At 34.5% G+C, this 20,638-nt stretch overlaps 1 protein-coding gene across 19 annotated transcripts in view; it reads left to right on the forward strand.

Moving 5' to 3' along the window:
* Window positions 1-20,638, forward strand: part of BAZ2B (bromodomain adjacent to zinc finger domain 2B) — a 434,688-nt gene that overhangs the window by 247,339 nt on the left and 166,711 nt on the right. The gene's annotated exons all lie outside the window — the stretch shown is intronic.

Genomic DNA, 20,638 nt, shown 5'->3' on the forward strand with positions numbered 1-20,638 from the left:
CATTGTCTTTTCATAGATATATGTGTTATAAATATATCCTGAAGTTTAAGTTTACAATTAGAGTTGAAACTAGTGTTTTAAGTTTGGAGAATTGTTTTTTAAATGAAGAGTATTTCTGTGTGGTCTCATATACTCATTGTAGATTTTGGTTCAAGAAATTGGTTTTTTAAAAAGACATTGAAATGATAAATTATATTCGACTGCCACTTTCTTGGCTTTCTAAAGAAAAATTTAAAAACAACTTATGTGGTAAATCAGGTTTTTTCAGGGAATATTTGGATAAATTAATTTTACTTTTGTTTACTAGATTTCATAAATCTGTTTACATTTGTCATAATTATTGTTGATAATTGTTTTAATTATTAAATTATTGTTTTTAGATTAGTTAAGAGATCCTTGTGATGTAAAAACAATATTAAGTACTCGGAATATAAGAAGGGAATAATGAGCTTCTTAGTTTTAATCCTAAAGCTGGCAGTCACTCCATCTGTGTTCTTGGGACAATCATCTAAACTGCTTACCTCACTTTTCTTGTCTACTGCCCATATGAGTGTTTGGTAAATTGTGTATGTTTGTTTATTTCTTTGTGTCAGTACAAACTATAAAGAAAATTAGTTTTCACAAGTATTTTGTAAAATGGAGAACTGACTCTGGAGATAGAGTAGGAAAACATTTAGGAGTCACAGTAGGCAGGGAAATAATAGAAAAATTATTTCTATTATAAAACAACAGAAACATTTTTATTATAGAATAAGAGAAAATAAGGTTTAAAATAAACACCATAAAATTGGTCTTTTAATTTGGACTGAATTGTTAGTTTTGCTCAGTTCTTAATACAACATTACCAAAAGATTATATTTATTGTTGGATACATGACTAAAATGACAAGTGAAAACCTTGGAGGTGATTTAGTAAAGAGTCACAAATGTACTTAAATCTTTTTCTCAAAAGTCTCATATCTGGAAATGAGATTATTCAGAGTAGAAGGAAGAATGTGCATATATATTAAAGGCCTATAAGCATAGTTTATCTAAATAGTAAGATATTTGATTAGAAAAAAATTTTTTTAATGTTAATTTATTTTCAAGAGAGAGAGACAGAGACAGAGCATGAGCAGGGGAGGAACAGAGAGAGAGGGAGACACGGAATTAGAAGCAGGCTCCAGGCTCCGAACTGTCAGCACAGAGCCCAATGCAGGACTCGAACCCATGAACCATGAGATCATGACCTGAGCTGACTTAACTGACTGAGTCAACCAGGCACCCCAAGTTGTTTTATTTTTAAACTCTAGTAGTAGGTATCCTGGCCATTTAAAAGAAAACATTATGAAATTATTAAACATTAAAGGCAATTATTGAATATAGTTTAGAACCTAACATCTAGAAATACTTAAAAATATTCTGGGATAATATAAATATAATTCTACTTTGTTGAGTTAATGTATTTTCTTTTCCAAAATGCTTATCAAAATTATTTTAGGTAACTCAATAATTTTTAATATATATTATTGGTGCTTTCTAGGAGATTCTAAAGATTATATTTAGTGAATATTTTAGCTTAGTCAAGTTATTGAAATAGGACTTATAATAGTTCCTCTATTTAATTTGTAATAACAAGTAATAGATTTCAATTATTGACTGCTTAATATGTACCAATCACTGAGCTAATTCTGTTGTAGGAGATAGAAACATTTACCTTTACTCTTTTAGAGTTCTTTTTGTCTGGGCCTGAAAATTAAATGGACTCAAAATAGATCAACAGGACAAAAGCATACACATGTATTTAATAAAAGTTTTGTGTGACATGGGAGACTGCATAAGAAATGATGACCCAAAGAAATGGCAAAACCTACTTGTTTTATATTAAGTTGCACAAAGAGAGGCAATTGTGGAAAAGTGACTAACCTATGTGCAGAGGCCAAAGGGAGAGAATAATTATTTTTAACAAAGTCTGTTTGTGTAGGATTAATTTAGTCTCAACTTTTTGTCCTTGATGATAAGAGTGTTACTTTCCTTCTGGTATAGGGAGGACATCTTTAATACAAGAATTTCAGTTTTTGCTTTTAAGAAAAAGAAGGAAGGTCATCTGCTTTCCTTATATTTACTGTTTTTCAAGTGCCTTTAACTCAAAATAGTCAATATGCTAGTGTTGCATGTTCTGAACTCCTTCACTATTACCTGTATTTTATATTCATGATAATCACTTGAGGTTTAGATACCATCATTACTCCTATTTGTACTGATGAGGAAATAGTGGTAGGGAATTTAAATAATTTCAACAGTGTTCCTTAGCCAGTAAGGGCCAGATTCAGACCAAAAACAGTAACAGAATCCAGAATCCAGAACTCAGTCTTCGGTGTCATGCCTTTAAGCATTGTGTTTATATTTTGGAGATAATAAGGTGCTTACACCTTGATTTAGATAGGTTTTTTTTCCCATCAGTTTATTAAATAATGCAGAGTACTTACTAAGTTTCAGGCACTATAAGGAAGTACTAGCAACAATAATGGAAAACAAAATAAAATTCTTTGTTTCAAGAAACAGTTTAGTTGAAGCGGCAGAAAATTAACAGGCTATTACATATTACAGTACAATGTGATAACATATAATACTAGTCAGTGCAGGATGCAGGCAGCACAAGAAGTATCTAATGTATTCTTTTTTTTTTCTCTTTTTTTAAAATTTTTTTAACGTTTATTTATTTTTTGAGACAGAGAGAGACAGAGCTTGAATGGGGGGAGGGTCAGAGAGAGAGGGAGACACAGAATCTGAAACAGGCTCCGGGCTCCGAGCTGTCAGCACAGAGCCCGACGCGGGGCTTGAACCCACGGACTGAGAGATCATGACCCGAGCCGAAGTCGGACACTTAACCAACTGAGCCACCCAGGCGCCCCTCTTTTTTTTTTCTTAATATTTGTTTATTTTTGAGAGAGAGAGAGTGTGCGAGAGTGGGGGGAGGGGCAGAGAGCGAGGGATACAGAGGATCTTGCTGCGGGTCTCAAACTGACAAACTGTGAGATCATGACCTGAGCTGAAGTTGGATGCTTAACCGACTGAGCCATCCAGGCATCCCTCTAATGTATTCCTTTATTCACATATTTAATTTGCATTTGGTGTGCTGTTCTAGGTACATGGGATATATCAGTAAATAAAACTTTCAAAGCTCTCTGCTCTTGTGGAACATATAGTGGGGTAGATAGAAACAATAAGCATGATAAATAAAGTGTATAGCATGTTTAAAGGTGACAAGTGTTATGGAAGATAGAAAAAGTAGAGCAGAATAAGGCTTTGGTGGTGATGGGTAGCAGAGGCTGAAGAGGGATTTACAGAGAAGGTGATATTTAACCAAAAACCAAGGAATTGGTTAGCTATGTGGAAATCTTTAGGAAGAGCCTTCCAGGTAGAAAGCTTGAGGCAGGAATATATGTCAATTGTTCAGAGTAATGAACAGAGACCATTGTGATTAGAGCAGAGTGAGGGGGGGAAGGAGAGTAGAGGAGCTATTGACACAGGTAATGGGTAGAAGGGTCATTTCATATAGGACTTTACAGAACACTACAACGACTTTGAGGAGCCATTGCAGGGCTATCAGTAAATCTGTCTTATATTTTTAAAGGATCACTCCAGTTGCTGTTTTGAGACTAGTGGCATTGGCCACTAGTTAGAAGGCTAATAGAATAATCTGACTGAAGTTGGTAGCAAATTCTGGATGTTGTTAAGGTACAAGCAAAAAGGTCTTTCAATGGATTGGGTGTGGGATATGAGAAAAAGAAGACAAATGACTCTCAGGTTTTTGGCTGAGCAACTTAGAAGGATGGTGTTGCCATTGGCTGTGAGATGGGGAAGGGATTCAGATGGAACAAGTCTGGGATAGAGATGGGCATTCAGGACTTCGGTTTGGGATGTGATCGATTTTTAAGTGTCTGGAAGATATGCAAGTAGAGATTGTGGGAAGGCTTTCCAGAAGAGATACTATCTAAACTGAGGCTAAAGAATGAATTGGACTTACCTGGTCAAAGAGGTGCATTATGATGAGATTTGAGAGCATTCTTCATACACTTAAATGAATCTTGGCATTTTCTACTTTATGTATTTACAAACTCCAGAGTAACATCTAAAAAGTTATAATGTTTGGGACCCCTGGGTGGCTCAGTCAGTTAAGTGTCTGACTTTGGTTAAGTGTCTGACTTTGGCTCAGGTCACTATCTCCCAATTCAGGAGTTCGAGCCCCGCATCGGGCTCTGTGCTGTCAGCTCAGAGCCTGGAACCTGCTTTGGATTCTGTATCTCCCTTTCTCTCTGCCCCTCCCTCACTATCGCGCGCATGCTCTCTCTCTCTCCCTCCCAAAAATAAACATTAAAAAAATTTAAAAAGTTATAATATTTTGGAAAGCAATAAAATTGTTTATTTCAAAGAACAATTTATTCTGGATAGTTAAATTTTCAGAGTATTTCAGTGGCTACTATATTAATCAGTTGTACTGGGTGCTATTACATATGTTAATTCCCAGTATAGTGCCATAAAATAAATATTATCCCACTTTACACTTGGAGAAACTGAGTCTGAGGGAGATTCTAATTGCCTGAGGTCGTTGATATATTAAGTGATGGGTCTGGGTTCAAATCTAAATCTTTAGATTCTATTGCCTATGCTCATTTTAAAAAAGTCTGATATATTAAACTTCAAACATTTGTTTAAGGTTTCATGGAGTTGTCTTTTTTTGTTACCCTGTATTGGAACATAGGGATACCCTTGGGACATAAGGCTTATGGATTCTCCATCATAGAGTTAAAGCCATTTGTTGATGCTGTTTTGGGGGGTTTTGTTTTGTTTTGTTTTTCTTTTTAATTTCTGCACGACTTTCATACAATTACCTACTACTGACAGTCCCTCCACCCTCAGCCCTGTCCCCCTGCGTAGTGCTTAATACACGCTTAGAAAAATTACAGCTGCTATCATTATCATCTTTATCCCTCTTTCTAATATGCTGTGACCTTGAAATCACAATCCAAGTTTGTTGGAGTCATGTGTAAATTATAAAACCTCAGAGATTAAGGGCATGAGGACTTTTTAATTAATATAGAATGAGTTTAACTCATGTATTTTATCTGATGGAAACCTATTTTTGTTTCCTTCCCTTTATTGGCTGTTTTATGGGGAAGTGATTTGATAAATAGCTGTGTTTCTGACTGGAAAAGCAATATTCTCTGAGATGTCAGTGGATATTTTCACTGTAAAAGTGAATATAAGTCATTCTACTTCAGTAAAGAATAGAAGCATACTTGTTCATTGGAACAGATTTACTTTTGAGGTACTGATGCTATACTTTAAAAGCTTAAACATTTGCCTTTAGATCAAAATATAATTTATAGAATTTATGATATGTTTTTAAAAGCACACTTAAGAGAAGTTCATTCAGACATTCTGTAGAAAAGAAATATTTTAACAAAAGCATTTTGCACATTTTTAAAAGTACCAATTAAAAACTCCACTGTGGATTAAAATAGTCTGTATGCCTAACAGGTTATTTTAAGCATATACTAAAGACATATGTAGGAAATTTACCTAGTCTTTATATTTCTGTTCTATAACTATATGACTTTATTCCAAGTGCACTGTTTTATATATTTCCCAAATTTTTATGCTATTTTTCAAAGGAACAAGAAAAAAAGATATTTATCCTTCCTATTTCTTTTTCTAAAGTCTACCTTCTTTTTCATTTTATACCCCAAAATACTTATGTATAATTTAAGACTGCTATAATTGTTTTTTAATTTTTTTCTCATTTATTTATTTTTTGAGAGGCAGAGAGAGAGAGAGAGAGAGAGTGAGACAGACAGCACGAGTGGGGGAGGGAAAGAGAGAAGGAGACACAGAATCTGAAGCAGGCTCCAGGCTCTAAGCTGTCAGTGCAGAGCCCGACATGGGGCTCAAAATCACAAACCATGAGATCATGACCTGAGCTGAAGTCGGCCACTTAACTGACTCAGCCACCCAGGTGCCCCAAGACTGCTGTAATCATTAAATGAGCTTTTTCAGTAAACAAAAATTTTGGTTGGCTGTTGTAACTTAATTATCTGTATAATTTCATGTTTTAGTTAATTCTTTTCAGGATTAGAAGTATATATCCTAAACACATCTACTTAGGCATAAAAAAATATTAGCGTATATGTTAAATGTTTGTATATTCCTCACCTATTTTGTTTTATTTCTTATTTGTATAGTGTCTTTGGGGAAAAAGAAAAATGGTCAGTCAGAAAATTTTCTGGTGAAAGTATCCTATTGCCTATTTTTAATAATTGTACTGAACTAGGGGCGCCTGTGTGGCTCAGTCAGTTCAGCGTCTGACTTCTGCCTCAGTCATAATCTTAGGTTTCATGGGTTTGAGGCCTGCATTGGGCTCTGTGTTGACACCTCAGAGCCTGGAGCCTACTTCAGATTCTGTGTCTCCCCCTCTCTCTGCCCCTCCCGCTCTTACTCTGTCTCTCTCTCTTTCTCTCTCAAAAATAAATAAAACATTAAAATAAATAATTACTACTGAACTAAATCTATTACATCCTTGATTAATTGTGGAGTGCCCAGCAAATGAGTATTCCAATCATATTTTTTCTGAGACTGCTTTCTCTTAACATTTGTAACTGAAATTTTTACTCTCTATATTTGTGCAAATGTAGTATTATTTTTTTGAAGATTAGAAGATGGCAGAGAACTACTGGGTCCTAATTTGACAATTTGAGCTACTACTAATCTTGTTTGGTAAACAAAGCACAAACAGATATGAAATATTGGTCTTGATTTGATAATATGAGCATCTAATCTTGTTCTATAAACAAAGCATAATCAAATCTTAAACGTATAACAGTAATTTTAAAACACCAGTGATGCCAAAAAGAGGATAGGATTAATTGCTAAGTAAGTAATATAAACAAGTGAAATGTGATTTGAGAACAAGACAAAGGTCACTAAAATGACCAAGGAAGTCTGGAAAAAGGAAAAGGGACCTGAACTTCAAGCATTGAAGAAAGACTTCAAACATTAATTTTATAACCTATTTCCTGAGATATTTCACATACTGCAATTTACAATTTATCCATTTAGGGTGTATAATCCAATGATTTGGGATATTCAGTAGTACTAAGTTTTTTAAGTTGTGGAAAAATACATAACATAAAAGTTGCCATTTTAAACATTTTTAAGTGTACAATTCATTGGCATTAATTACATTTACAATGTTGTCTGACAGTCACTGCTTTATTTTCAAAACTTTTTCATTACCCAAATGGAAACTCTGTAACCATTAAGCACTAATTAATTCTCCATTTCCCCCTTTCCCCAACCCCTGATAATCTTGAATCTACTTTCTGTCCCCATCAATTTGTCTATTCTAGATGTTTCCTGTAAGTCAAGTCATGTAATATCTGTCCTTTTGTGTCAGGTTTCTTTCACTTAGTATAATGTGCCAAGATTCATCTATGTTATATCATGTATCAGAGCCTCATTACTCTTTAGGGCTCAGTAATATCCCATTATCTATCTATCTATCACATATATGACATACATATGTATGTATATATTTATGTATATATCATATTTATCCATTCATCTTTTGATGGATGTTTAAATGTACAAATATCTGTTCAGTACTCTGCTTTCAGTTATTTTCAGGATATATATGTACCTTGGAATGAAATTGCTAGGTCATGTGGTAATTTGATGTTTAGCTTTTTGAGGAATCTGTTGTCTGCAGTGACTGCATCAAGCATTAATTTTTATTCTATCATACTATATATAGAGGGGCATCTGGGTGGCTCAGTTGGTTGAGCCTCTGACTTCAGCCCAGGTCATGATCTCACGGTTTGTGGGTTCAAGCCCCACATTGGGCTTTCCACTGACAGCACGGAGCCTACTTCAGACTCTCTGTCTCCCTCTCTCTACCGCTCCCTGCTCATGCTCTCTCTCTCTCAAAAATAAATAAACATTAAAAATAACCTTTTATTATGCTATAGAGTATGTAAAAGATTAGACTGAATACTGGCTTCAGCACATAACATATGCTTTTCTTAAAAGGAGAAGAAAAGAAATGTGTACATGTAAAAAGCCACCTCTTAAAGTGAATTTTAATAATTAAGCCTACTGGTAATGTAACTTCAGTGTAATTCTGCCCAAGGCTAAGATATTTTTTAGTTGCCTTTTCACATTATAAAGTAAAATCCCACTTAATTATATCTAACTGGAAAATACTCCCAATATATTCTTTTTAGTCATTTTATATTTATTTATTTCAGTTATATTAACATTTTATGCCTTTAAGTATTGAGAGAGATGACTGGTTTTTGAGATGACTTGTGAAAGTATAAATTCCAGAATTCAGTGTGAGTTAGTAGAACAGTGTTTACCTTTTTTAGATCAGTGAGGAGCCACTAAAGCCAAAAGACAGACTTATTTCACTGGCTTGATAAGGTCATATAACTGAGGAAATGGGAAGGGGTATTGGAATAGGGAAACTTTTTGACCTAATTACAAACTTCCCTAGGAAGTATGTATAATATAATAAGCACATAAACAATAATGAATTACTTGTGTATTCAATATGGTAATAGTAATAACAGATATAATTGGTCACCCTAATAAGAATATTGTTTAGGACATTAGAGAAGTAATTTCTGGAAATAAAAGGAAGAGCAATCAGAAGGTTCCTTTAAATTTCTTATCAAAGGGTGTACGTGAGACTATTTGGTGAATAGGGAATTTGAAATAGCCAGCAATTTTGAGAAAAGTGACACAGGAGAACTCACAGAATCTTCTTTTTTCCTTTGTTCAAACCTCTGAGGAAAGTTGCCTTAGTAGTGTTTTGAGCCTAGAGTCTTTCCACAATTAAATAGGAACTGAGAATGAGATTATAGAGTCTCTAAGTCATCAATAAAGGTTAAACTTAGAGATAGCTTTTCGGAAAAAAAGTTTCCATTTGGTCAAAACCAAAAAGACAATACTTAAGTGAACACAGAATTGTGGTAGACTTAAATACTTTGAATAAGCTAGTGAAAATTAAATAATTAGATAAAATATTTTAAATGTTCTTATTGTGGCATTGTCAAAATGCTAAGAAAGTAAAGAATTTAAAACGATCAAAAACTAAGTGAAACAGAAAATTTAAAGAGGAGGATTAGAAGGCAATATTGTTAAACTTTCCATAGTATTCAAAGTGGTCCACAGATTCAGTACAATCGCTATCAAAATCTCAACAGCACTTTTTACAGAAATACAAAAAACAATTCTAAAATTAGTGTGGAACCGTAAAAGATCACAGATAGCTAAATCAATCTGTAGAAAGAAAAACAAAGATGGAGGCTTCGCACTTCCTGATTTTGAAATATATTAGAAAAACAAAGATGGAGGCTTCACACTTCCTGATTTTGAAATATATTAAAGACACAGTAATCAAAACAGTATAGTACTGGATTGACAGACATATAGACCAATGAAATAAAATAGAGAGCCCAGAGATAAATCTATGCATATATAGTCAAGTAATCTTTGAAAAGAGTGCCAAGAATACACAGTAAGGAAAAAACTAGTCTGTTCAATAAGTGGTAATGGAAAAACTGCATATCGACATGCAAAAGAATGAAATTGGACAACATACATGAAGTATACTACACACAAAAATCAACTCAAAATAGATTAAAGACCTCAATGTAAGATGTGAAGGTGTGAAACTCCCTAAATAAAACTGAGTGGGAAAGCTTCGTGACATTGGTTTCAGCAATGATTATCATGGATATGACATCAAAAGCATAGGCAACAAAAACAAAAATAAATGAGACTACATCAAACTATGAATTTTCTGCACAGCAAAGGAAATAGTCAACAGAGTGGAAAAGCAATGTATGGAATGGGAGAAAATACTTGTAAACTATATATCTGAAAATAGGTTAATCTTTGAAATATACAGTTGACCCTTGAACGACACAGGTTTGAACTGTGTGGGTCCATTTTCACATGGATTTTTTTTTTCAATAAATACAGTACAACATTGTAAATGTATTTTTTCTTCCTGATGATTTTCTTCATAATATTTTCTGTAGTTTTTTTGTAAGACTACAATATATATAATACATATACCATACATATGGTATATGAATTACCATACTTCAGAATTACCAAGGTATTTTCTTCATCTAATAATAGCTAATAGAAATGTACATCATTACTCTCTGAAAGCTGTTCTAAGTCTTTATTTAAGTAGGATCGGTTTGTTGTAATCTGTTTATTAATCATTCCTTAGACATGATATTGAAGGCGAACCTTGTGGACATCCGGTATCCAATGTGGCATATTACAACTCTGAGAATGCAGAGTTGGGATGGTGGGTCCATTTTTAGGTCCAGTTCTGCTTTCATCATGCTGCCTTCCTCTGTGCAGGGGTGAGGTAGAGCCTCAAATAGTGATAGATCATTGTAGGGGTTACCTGGTAAGGGATTTCTGGCTTGGTGGAGGGCTTTACTCAGGTAGTCACATGTCCTCATAGAAACTTTTTTGGAGGTATAGCAGTCGTATTTTCCCTTCTGGCTCTCAGTATACCTACTGCATATGTAAACCTTGGTTTCGACAATCTACTTATAGTAGCCCTTATAAGAGTTCTTTGGGAAGAGGCAGAAGACTCCTGGAAAGTACAGATCTTTGGTTCAGATTGCTCTGTCCTTGTTATGACAAGAGGATGACAGAGTTCTCACACCTGCCCTTATTACCAACCACCTTGAATGCTATGAGTTTGGAGTGATAGATGAAAGGAAATGTGTAGGCCATGCTGGCTAGCATTTTTCCACTTCAGAAATTGAAAATTGATAAGTAGCTTGTTTAGTTATTGACAAGTGTGTTTATGAAGGCTTATTTTAAAGTTATTTCTTCGTTAAAATTTTTAAAGGAAATAGAGGGTTTTTTCTATATCTTAAGTTTCTTTTTCATTCTTTTAAACTGACAATTGGTGGTAAATATTAAAGCGGAATTCCTCATCTATAAAATTAAAATAATACCAAAACTACCTACTTCAAGATTTGTTCTTAGGGTAAAATGAGAATATGTGTGCAATGGTTTTTTGTTTGGTTTGGCTTGGCTTTTCCAAATTACCAAGTTACATATAAATTTTAATGATTATCATGCACTTTGATTCAAAGCCTTTTATTAAGATCTTATATTCTAGATTATAAGGGTTTAAAGATGATAAACAATAGTCCATGCTTTCACAAGGATCTCACCATTTAGTAGGAAATAAGATATCAAAACAAAATTGTTGCACAGTACAGTGTTATAAGTACTTTAATTAGTAAGTATATAAGAGCAACAAGAAAGGAGTACCTGTGACTTCTTCAGTGAATCAGACTGGCTTCCCAGACTAAGTAATTAATGAGATGAGACCTAGAATATGTATAGGAGTTTGGCAGGGATAAAGGAAGGACATGTGAGGAACAGTGAACGTCATATACCAGATACATGGCATGGATGCAGGGGAGACGTGGGCATATTTGGGAATGGCAAGATGTTTGGCCGCTGAGTGTATGAGAGGAGAGTGAGACCAGAGAGGAAGTCAGAAGCCTCATTAAGAAGAGCTTCTTGTGCCAAACAGAGGACCTGGGATTTTACCATACATATGATTCAGAGATACTGAAAGAGTTTTAAGTAGGGGAGTAGTAGGATCAGGTTTTTGTATTAAAATGATTACTATTTTTTTGGTAAGATTACTGTGGCTGTGTAGAGAAGGATTGGGGAAGAGAGAAACAGATCTCTTAAAGAAGGCTATAACAGTATTTTCAGTAAGAACTGATTTAGGATTGTACTAAAATGATAGTAGGAATAGAAAGAAGGTATTTAGGAAGCAGGATCAGCAGAAGAGAGTGAAAAGTTTATGTGGTTTAGAATCTCAGGCTTATTTTTCTTTATTAAATCCCTCTATTATAAAAATCTAGCTAGTCACATGACCATTGGAATGAAGTTGTACAACAAGTCTGGTAAGTACTTAGAAACTTAATAATGTTGGATAAACCTGTTCAGTTTCTAAACTGAGTTAATATAGAGTTAGCAAGTTTATATATATGTACACATACACATGCATATACACACACACACACACACACACACAGATGAGAAAGTGACTAAATGGTGAGCTCCTGAGAGAATTTGATACATGAAAGGTCATTCTAGGGACAGTTCTACATTCAGTCTTAGATATAGAGACTGAAATTGAAAATACTAACTTTAAAATTTCAGTAGAGAATGCATTATGTCAAATAGCATCTTATCAACATGAGACCCAAATAGTCTCTTTTTTTTAATAACCAGCTTTATGGACATATAATTCACATACCATACAATTCATCTATCTAAAGTATACAGTTCAGCTTTTAGTGTATTCAGAGTTGTGTAACCATTATCACAATCAACTAAAACATTTTTATCATCCCAAAAAGAAACTCAGTACTCGTTAACAGTAATTCCTCATTCTCCTCTAACCTTCCCACAGCCCAAGGCAACTACTAATCTACATTCTGTCTCTACATATTTACCTTTTCCAGACATTTCGTATTAATGGAATCATGCATTATGTGGTCATTTGTGACTGGCTTCTTTCACTTTGCATGTTTTCAAGGTTCTTCCATGTTGTAGCATGTATCAATATTTCATTCCTTTTTATTACTGAATAATATTTCATTGTGTGGGTCTACTGCATTTTATTTATCTGTTTATCAGTTGATAGTCACTTGGATTATTTCCACATTCATACACAAGTTTTTATGTGGACATATGTTTTCATTTCTCTTGGGTATATACTTAGGAAAAGAGTTGCTGGGTCATATGGTAACTCTATGTTAGCCTTTTGAGAACCCAAGTGTTCTTAACTTTTGAACATTTGAAGTGGAATATTTAGATAACCATTTAAAGCACAGTTTTGTAGTCCAAATAACTATATATGGTTCTATCATTAGATTGCATTTATTTTAGTAATCAGTGAGCTATTTCAAAAGAATACTTAATTTTATCATTTCAATGCTCACTTTTAGAGTGATTTTATTATTGAGTTGACACTTTAACTCTGCAGAAAAAAGTCTCGTAGTTACATTCATTATATCACTATATTTAACTGTTAAGTAATATTTTCATGTATTTAGCACAGGTCATGTTGAGACATGTTTGAGATGTATACTTAAGGCCTTTTATTATGAAGGTAGGCAGTTAAATTCTCTCTGAGCAGTATTTTGAAGGGTCTTGATTCTTCAAATACAAACTTGGAGTATTAATTAATATTTTGACCTGTTGGTACAGTAAGAAATGTAAGAATTATATGCAATACTGAAAATAATAAAAAAATTAAGAGGAAAAGGGAAGATACCTATTTGAGAAGATATTAGTACATAATTTGACTGAATTTTGTAGTTAAGAAAATGGTGAAGGGAATTATTGTAACTACTTATGAATCTCTTGACATTATCTGTGTCATAAAAGAAAAATTTGATCCCTCAATTACTGAGAAAAGGGAGTTATAGTCTGAGCAAATTAATTTTTTTGAATAATGAAAGTTATAACATTCTTGGGAAATCCTTAGGTATTCTTAGGAAAAAGCAGTTTTACTATTTGGTTATCTAAAAACTAGAGGCGTCTGGATGGCTCAGTTGATTAACCCTCTGACTTTTGATTTTGGCTGAGGTCATGATCTCGCGGTCTATGCTTCGAGCTCTGCATCAGGCTCTGCAGTGTCACAATTCTTGGCGTTCTCTCGCTCTCCCTCTGCTCCTCCCATGCTTTCTCTCTCTCTCTCTCAAAATAAATAAACAACAATAACAAAAAACTAAACTGAAAATGTTATTGTCACCAAAACCCGAAACTTTAAATTATACTATTATCCATAGGTAAAGTAATAATAACACTGTTTGAGGGGCATGTAGACAGGGGATACCCAATATATTTCAACATCTATTCAGGTTTACCTGTGAAAGAAATGTGCTTAGAAGTGAAAATGCTCTTGACGGTTTTCACATAGTTTTGTTCACATTTAATTTATGAAAGAAATAGTATTAAGTTTTAATCAACTTTTCCCCCACTCTTGTATATTTAGTTTGAAGAAAATAAAGATATTTTCTTCTGAATTTTGGCCAAACACAGAAGAACAAAAGACCTAGCAGGAAGTGTGCTAGGCACTCTCTTTACAATAAGTCTTTGAAGTAGGTGTAATTAATCCCATTTTACTGATTCAGAAACTAAGACTCAACAGACATAATGGCTATGTTTTGAATAATACAGTGAATTTATAACATAAATACAGAGCAGTAACAAGTCAATATAATTAGCAGCTTCCTGGGTAGAAGCTAAAGTGCTCTGTACTTCAAAGATGGGAAGTTGTGATCTAGGGTTAGTCAGAGACAGCTTTATGGATAAAGTGACTCTTGGGCCTATATTTGAAAGAACACAGCATTTGGATTGTTGGAAAGGAAAAACAGAATATGTCTCAGTGGTATAAGTAGGATGAACAAGGATGAGAAAAGACAAGACTAAACGTGACATTTGTTAGGAGGTTTTCTACCAGTGTCTTTTGGTTGCAAGTAACAATAACCCACTAAAACTCATTAGAAGGATGGGTATTTAGAAGGCAAGACAGGAGCATCTGGGTGGTTCAGTTGGTTAAGCATCTGACTTTAGCTCAGGTCATGATCTCACGTTCATGAGTTCAAGCCCCGTGTTGGGCTCTGTGCTGACAGCTCAGAACCTGGAGCCTGCTTCAGATTCTGTGCCTCCTTCTCTGTCTGCCCCTCCCCCGCTCACAGTCTGTCTGTCTGTTTGTCTCTCTCTCTCAAAAATAAATAAACATTAAAAAAAATTTAGAAGGCGAGAGAGAAGTCATAGGGAATACAAGAAAAACAAAAAGGCAGGTCTAAAGAAAAGAACCTGAGATTGGTAATAATTTCATTTTCTCTCTCACAGTACCACTTCGCTTCTCTGTATACCTGCTCTCCCAACATTTTTTCCAACCAACTTTTCTTTAGTTTGTATGTTCTTAGGGCTTCATGATTTCCCACTCAGCAACAACTTCTGTTTTTATTAGTTAAAATGTCTATATCAAAGATAATCTGATTACATTGTAGAATCTTTTAGAGGCAGCTAACACATGTCATAGATTTCTGGCTAGCCATTGTCTCCTCCAGGTCATTTCTGGTTCAGACAGCTTTGACCATGGGAGTGGGGTCATGAGGCCCACTGTTGAGGGTTAAGGATTATATCAGTAGCAAGAAGTCTTATTTGGTGAATTAAATGTTTTTATATGGGAGAAGCATGAGAAAAGCACAATGCGGCATGGACCTTCCTACTTCCTGGATGGGAGTGAAGGCTAGAATGTTACTTTCATGAAAACTGTCATCATTTAAAAATTACTTCAAGGCAAAGATCTTTTTTTTTCTTCCTGGTAGCCTAGTCTACCAGTGATGTCGCATCTCTTCAAATTCCTAGTCTCCTTTCAACCTCCTTACCCCTCCCAGCCCCTAGCTCTTCTTTCTGACTCTTCCTCGTTTCTGGTCCTAAAGATGAGGAAAGATTGGATAGAAATCTTCAGTTATTTCAGGGTTAAGAGAGAACAACAACAAGACGCACCTTATTGCCCAACACAGGTTTAAGACTTAGACGTTATATGTGAGGAGGTGGATTTTTAAAAAAAATTTTCTCCTGTATTTTTAAAATACTTTCTGAATTTAGTAAAGTGAACATATACATTTCTGTTTACTACAAAAAATTCTTTAAACTTTGTAGTAATTTACGGGGGTGCCTGGGTGGCTTAGTCATTTAAGTATCTCAACTCTTGATTTGGGCTCAGGTCATGGTCTCACAGTGGTAGGATCCAGCTCTGAGTAGTTGGGCTCTGCACTGGGAATGGAGCCTGCTTAAGATTCTCTCTCTTTCTCCCTCTGCCCTGTCCTTGCTTGCACATGTGTATGCACACGCTCTCTTAAAAAAAACAAAAATTAAAAAAATTTGTAGCTATTCAGATTTGCGTTAAGTTGTGGCAAGAACAGGATGAAATGAAAAAAATTGAGAGAAAATTAAAAAATGAAAATTATTAGATGATGAACTTCTGTAAGGCAAAGACTGTAACTTATCTATATCACAAATGTAATTATTAAAGAATAATTAAAATTATGTAATGTCTTATGTATTATAAAACAATATAAATCTGTCCTTACATTCTAAGATGGGAATTTGTTTTCAGACGCATTTTAGTTTTTCATACTAGATGTTTTTATATATTTGACTAGGAGAAAATGTGTAACTTTTAATATAGATATCCCTAATCATTAACAAAGTAAAGAATGAATGTAATATCTTTCCAATGTATATAAAACTTATTTTCTACTTTGTTTTTGCTCATTTACATATACGTCTCCCCAAAAGGCCACTCAATTTCCTAAATGAATACTATTTTCCAATACCTGGTATCACCATGACTGTCACTTAGCTCAACTTCCTTAGCAAGGAAAAATCTGTTTAACTCAGTTTTGATCAAGTTTTCACCATTGCTCCAGTCTACTAAACTATGAACCCTTGAGATAGACTACTTAACCTACTTGACTTATTCATTATATCCCAAACACCTAGCATGCTTCATGGTTTAATAAATGTCTTCTGAAAGGTTGAACATATTATGTTTTCATACATGGTTAAACTTTGTATAATTGGTGTCCTTATAGCGTCTGAGTGAAAGAAGTTTGATCTATCTTTAATTAGCTGAATATTCAAAATTAAGAATCTAACATTTACGTGCCATCCCAGGTGCCCAACTAATATAATGTCCCATATTTCTTTGTCATAGATTGGAAAGTTAGGAGTACAGGTCCCTGAGTTCTAGAGGAATTCTAAGAATTTTGTACAACTGCTCTTACTTTAGTGGACTGTGTGCAAAAAGCATGGATTCTGCTAGTATAGCAGTATACACAATCATGTGTATGTGTGTGTGTGCACACGTGTGTGTGTAAGAGTAGTAGTCCTAGTAGTAGTAGTAGTAGTAATCATTCCAGTATAGCAGGTAGTGTGGTTAGGTTTTTTTTTTTTTTTTTTTTTTTTTTTTTTTTAATAATAGTGCCTACCTCAGAGGGTTGTTCGTATTTTTTTTTTTTTTTTAGTTTTTATTTAATTATGTTTGAGAATGAGAGAGAAAGGGAACAGGGGAGGGGCAGAGAGAAAGGGACAGAAAGAGAATACCAAGAAGGCTCCATACTGTCAGTGCACAGACCAATGCAGGGCTCGAACCCACAAACCATGAGCCAAAACCAAGAGTCATATGCTTAACGGACTGAGCCACCCAGGCATCCCGGGTTAGGAATTATAAAATCCTTCTGTGCTTCCCCATAAAAAATATACATTACTGGGAAACCAAGGAAATCAAAAAAGGATATCTTGTTTTTTATGACATTGACATGTTGATTTCATGACCTTCCAATAAATGAGTCACAGTTTTGAAATTTTTCTGTAACTGGGACTAAAGAATTCAGTATCATAGAAGTGACTTAAAATTTTAGGGTTCAGGGGTGCCTGAGTGGCTCAGTTGGTTAAGCGTCCAACCCGATTTCGGCTCAGGTCATCATCTTGTGGGTCGTGGGTTCAAGTCCCACACTGGGCTCTGCTCTGACAGTTCTTTGTCAGTTCTATGTCCTTTGTAAAAGGACAAAGCCTTGGGATACCAAGACTTTAGCTTTTTTTTCACCCTTGAAATACCTATAGAGAGAGTGTTGTCAGCATCAGTAGAGGGTCAAAGGGAAACCTATGCAAAGAAATTCTGTATCTACTCCTGTTTTCTGAAGCCACCCTTTTTTTTCTCCTATTAAATTCTAACTAAATGCATTGAGAACGTATAGTAAGTTTATGTATATGGTCTCTTCTGATAACAGTACCTGAACCTATAATATTGCAAATAGAGCAAAATTTGTGATTTGTGCTAGGGATATTTTGATGGAAATGTTAAGAAGAAACACAAGTTATAACAATAGAGTTATTTGAGATTACCTCCTAAATGAATAGTGCAAGCTTTTAAGTGAATAGTTTACAAATAGCTAACCTCCACCTTAAACAATCTACAAATGATTTTAATGATATTCCCATTATTTTGGTAATGGTAAATATACTCTGTGAAGCACTCATGATAGCGTGATAATAGTTTCAATTTCTTCATGAAGGTAACTGCTGTCCCAGATAACTTCTTACACATCAGCCTTCCTTAAAAAAAAACTTTAATAGGGTAGTATCTGCCCTAAAGCTGCCAACTCATGCTTTAACAGTTTTAACAGCTCAAATTACTCAATATGAAGCAGGCTACCTCAGTAAGCAAGAAAATTTCAATGTCTGAGAGAAGAGTATTATTTAGACCCGTGCTATACAATAGAACTTTTGTAATGATAATGTGATAGCTGTTGAACACTTGAATTTTGGCTAGTGTGACTTTTAAATTTTATTTAATTTTAATTAATTTAAATTTAATTATCTGCATGTTGTTGGTTAATAGCCACCCTATAGGACTGTGCAGATTTAGACATTGCTTTTGATACATTGGTCTTTGGTTCATCAAAATTGCTTGCTGTCTAGTTGAATGCTGTCCTTAAAAATTGGAATGAAATGTAATGAAAAGACTTGATTTTTTAAAAATGTAATTGAAGATGTAACCACACAGAGAAGAACTATTTTTTAAATATTGTAATTTGGCTGTATATCCCTAGCGGACTACATGCTAAAGACCAAATTAATTGTGTTTTCAGTAACCATATTCTTGTGTTAGTGTTCATTTTGTTATTGAGGTTACTGTTTGTATATTGTGTCATAAATTACATGAATAATTCTCTGCTGTGTACTGAAAGTGTCAAGAACTGATATTTGGTACAAGGACTGAGAATTTTTGGCAAGTGAAAAGAACTACAGAAGTAAAAGTGGATATGGTATGATAAAAATCCTGTACTCTTAAGTTTAACTTTAAAGGTCATGTTGACATGACCTTTGTCTTTATTTATTTATTGTGTTTTTTTTAATGTTTATTTATTTTTGAGAGCGAGACAGAGTGCGAGCAGGGGAGGGGCAGAGAGAGAGGGAGACACGGAATCCAAAGCAGGCTCCAGGCTCTGAGCAATCAGCACAGAGCCTGATGTGGGGCTTGAACCCATGGACCAGACTGCAAGATCATGACCTGAGCCGGAGTCAGATGCTTAACCAACTGAGCCACCCAGGTGCTCTTACATGACCTTTGTCTTTAAAGAATGAAATACAATTATTTTTAAAATTTATTTTTTTCTATATTCCAGGGGGCCTGTTACCTAACTTCTTATACTCACAAGTACAGCACTCTCTGCTAAGCCTTGCACTTCCCTCATGAGGCTACATTCTACCTTCTCACTCCCCACAGTTATGAGTATATTCTTGACCCCTTATTATGTCTGGCTCCCTCCCCCTTTTTTAAAACCTTTTGACCTCCTTCACGGAGTTTTCCCACCCTCTACCTCCTGCCTCTGGCAATCACCAACTGTGCTCTGTGAGCTTGGTTTTCTTTTTTTTTTCTTTCTAATTTTTTAGATTCCATGTATAATAGAGATCAAACAGTATTTGTCTTTCTCTTTATGACTTACTGCACTTAGCATAATGCCCTTAAGATCAATTCATGTTGTTGCAAATGGCAAGATTTTACTTTTTAATGGTATGTACTATTTCTTTATCCATTCATCACCAGTGAACAGTTAGATCATTTCCATATCTTTGCTATTGTAAATAATGCTGCATTGAACATAGTGGTGCACATCTTTTTGAGTTACTGTTTTTGTTTCCTTTGGATAAATACAAACATTTTTAGTGTTTTTGAGGAGCCCTTCATACTGTTTCACACCAATTTATATCCCCATCAACAGTGCACAAAGCATTCCCTTTCCTCCATATCCTCACCAACACTTGTTGTTTCTTGTCTTTTTGATAATAGCTGTTCTAACAGGTATGAGGTGATATGTCATTATGGTTTTGATTTACATTAACCTAATTATTAATAATGTTGAGTATCTTTTCATGTACTTGTTAGCCATCTGTATGTTTTTTGGGGGAAAATGCCTACTTAGATCTTTAGCCCAGTTTTTAATTGGATTGTTTTGGGTTTGTTTTGCTGTTGAATCATATGAATTCTTTATATATTTTGGATATTAGCCCCTTATCAGATATATGATTTACAGATATTTTCTCCCATTCAGTACGTTGCCTTTTTACTTTATTGATGGTTTCCTTTGCTGTTCGAAAATATTTTAGTTTGATATAGTCCCACTTGTTTATTTTTTGTTGTTGTTGCTATTACTTTTGATGTTGGATTCAAAAAATCATTGCCAAGTCCTATGTCAAAGAGCTTACCTACGTTTTCTTCTAGGGCTTTTATGGATTCAGGTCTTAAGTTCAAGTTTTTAATCCATTCTGAATTATTTTTTTGTATGTAATTTTGTGTATGGTAAGATGTGGCCAGTTTCATTATTTTTGCATGTGGCTGTTATTTTCTTGACACCATTTATTGAAGAGACTGTCCTTTCCTATTGTATATTCTTGCCTCCTTTTTCATAAACTGATTAACCATGTATGTATGCATGGGTGTGTTT

Source organism: Panthera uncia (genome assembly GCF_023721935.1).
Source record: "Panthera uncia isolate 11264 chromosome C1 unlocalized genomic scaffold, Puncia_PCG_1.0 HiC_scaffold_3, whole genome shotgun sequence".
NCBI classification, from domain to species: Eukaryota; Metazoa; Chordata; class Mammalia; order Carnivora; family Felidae; genus Panthera; species Panthera uncia.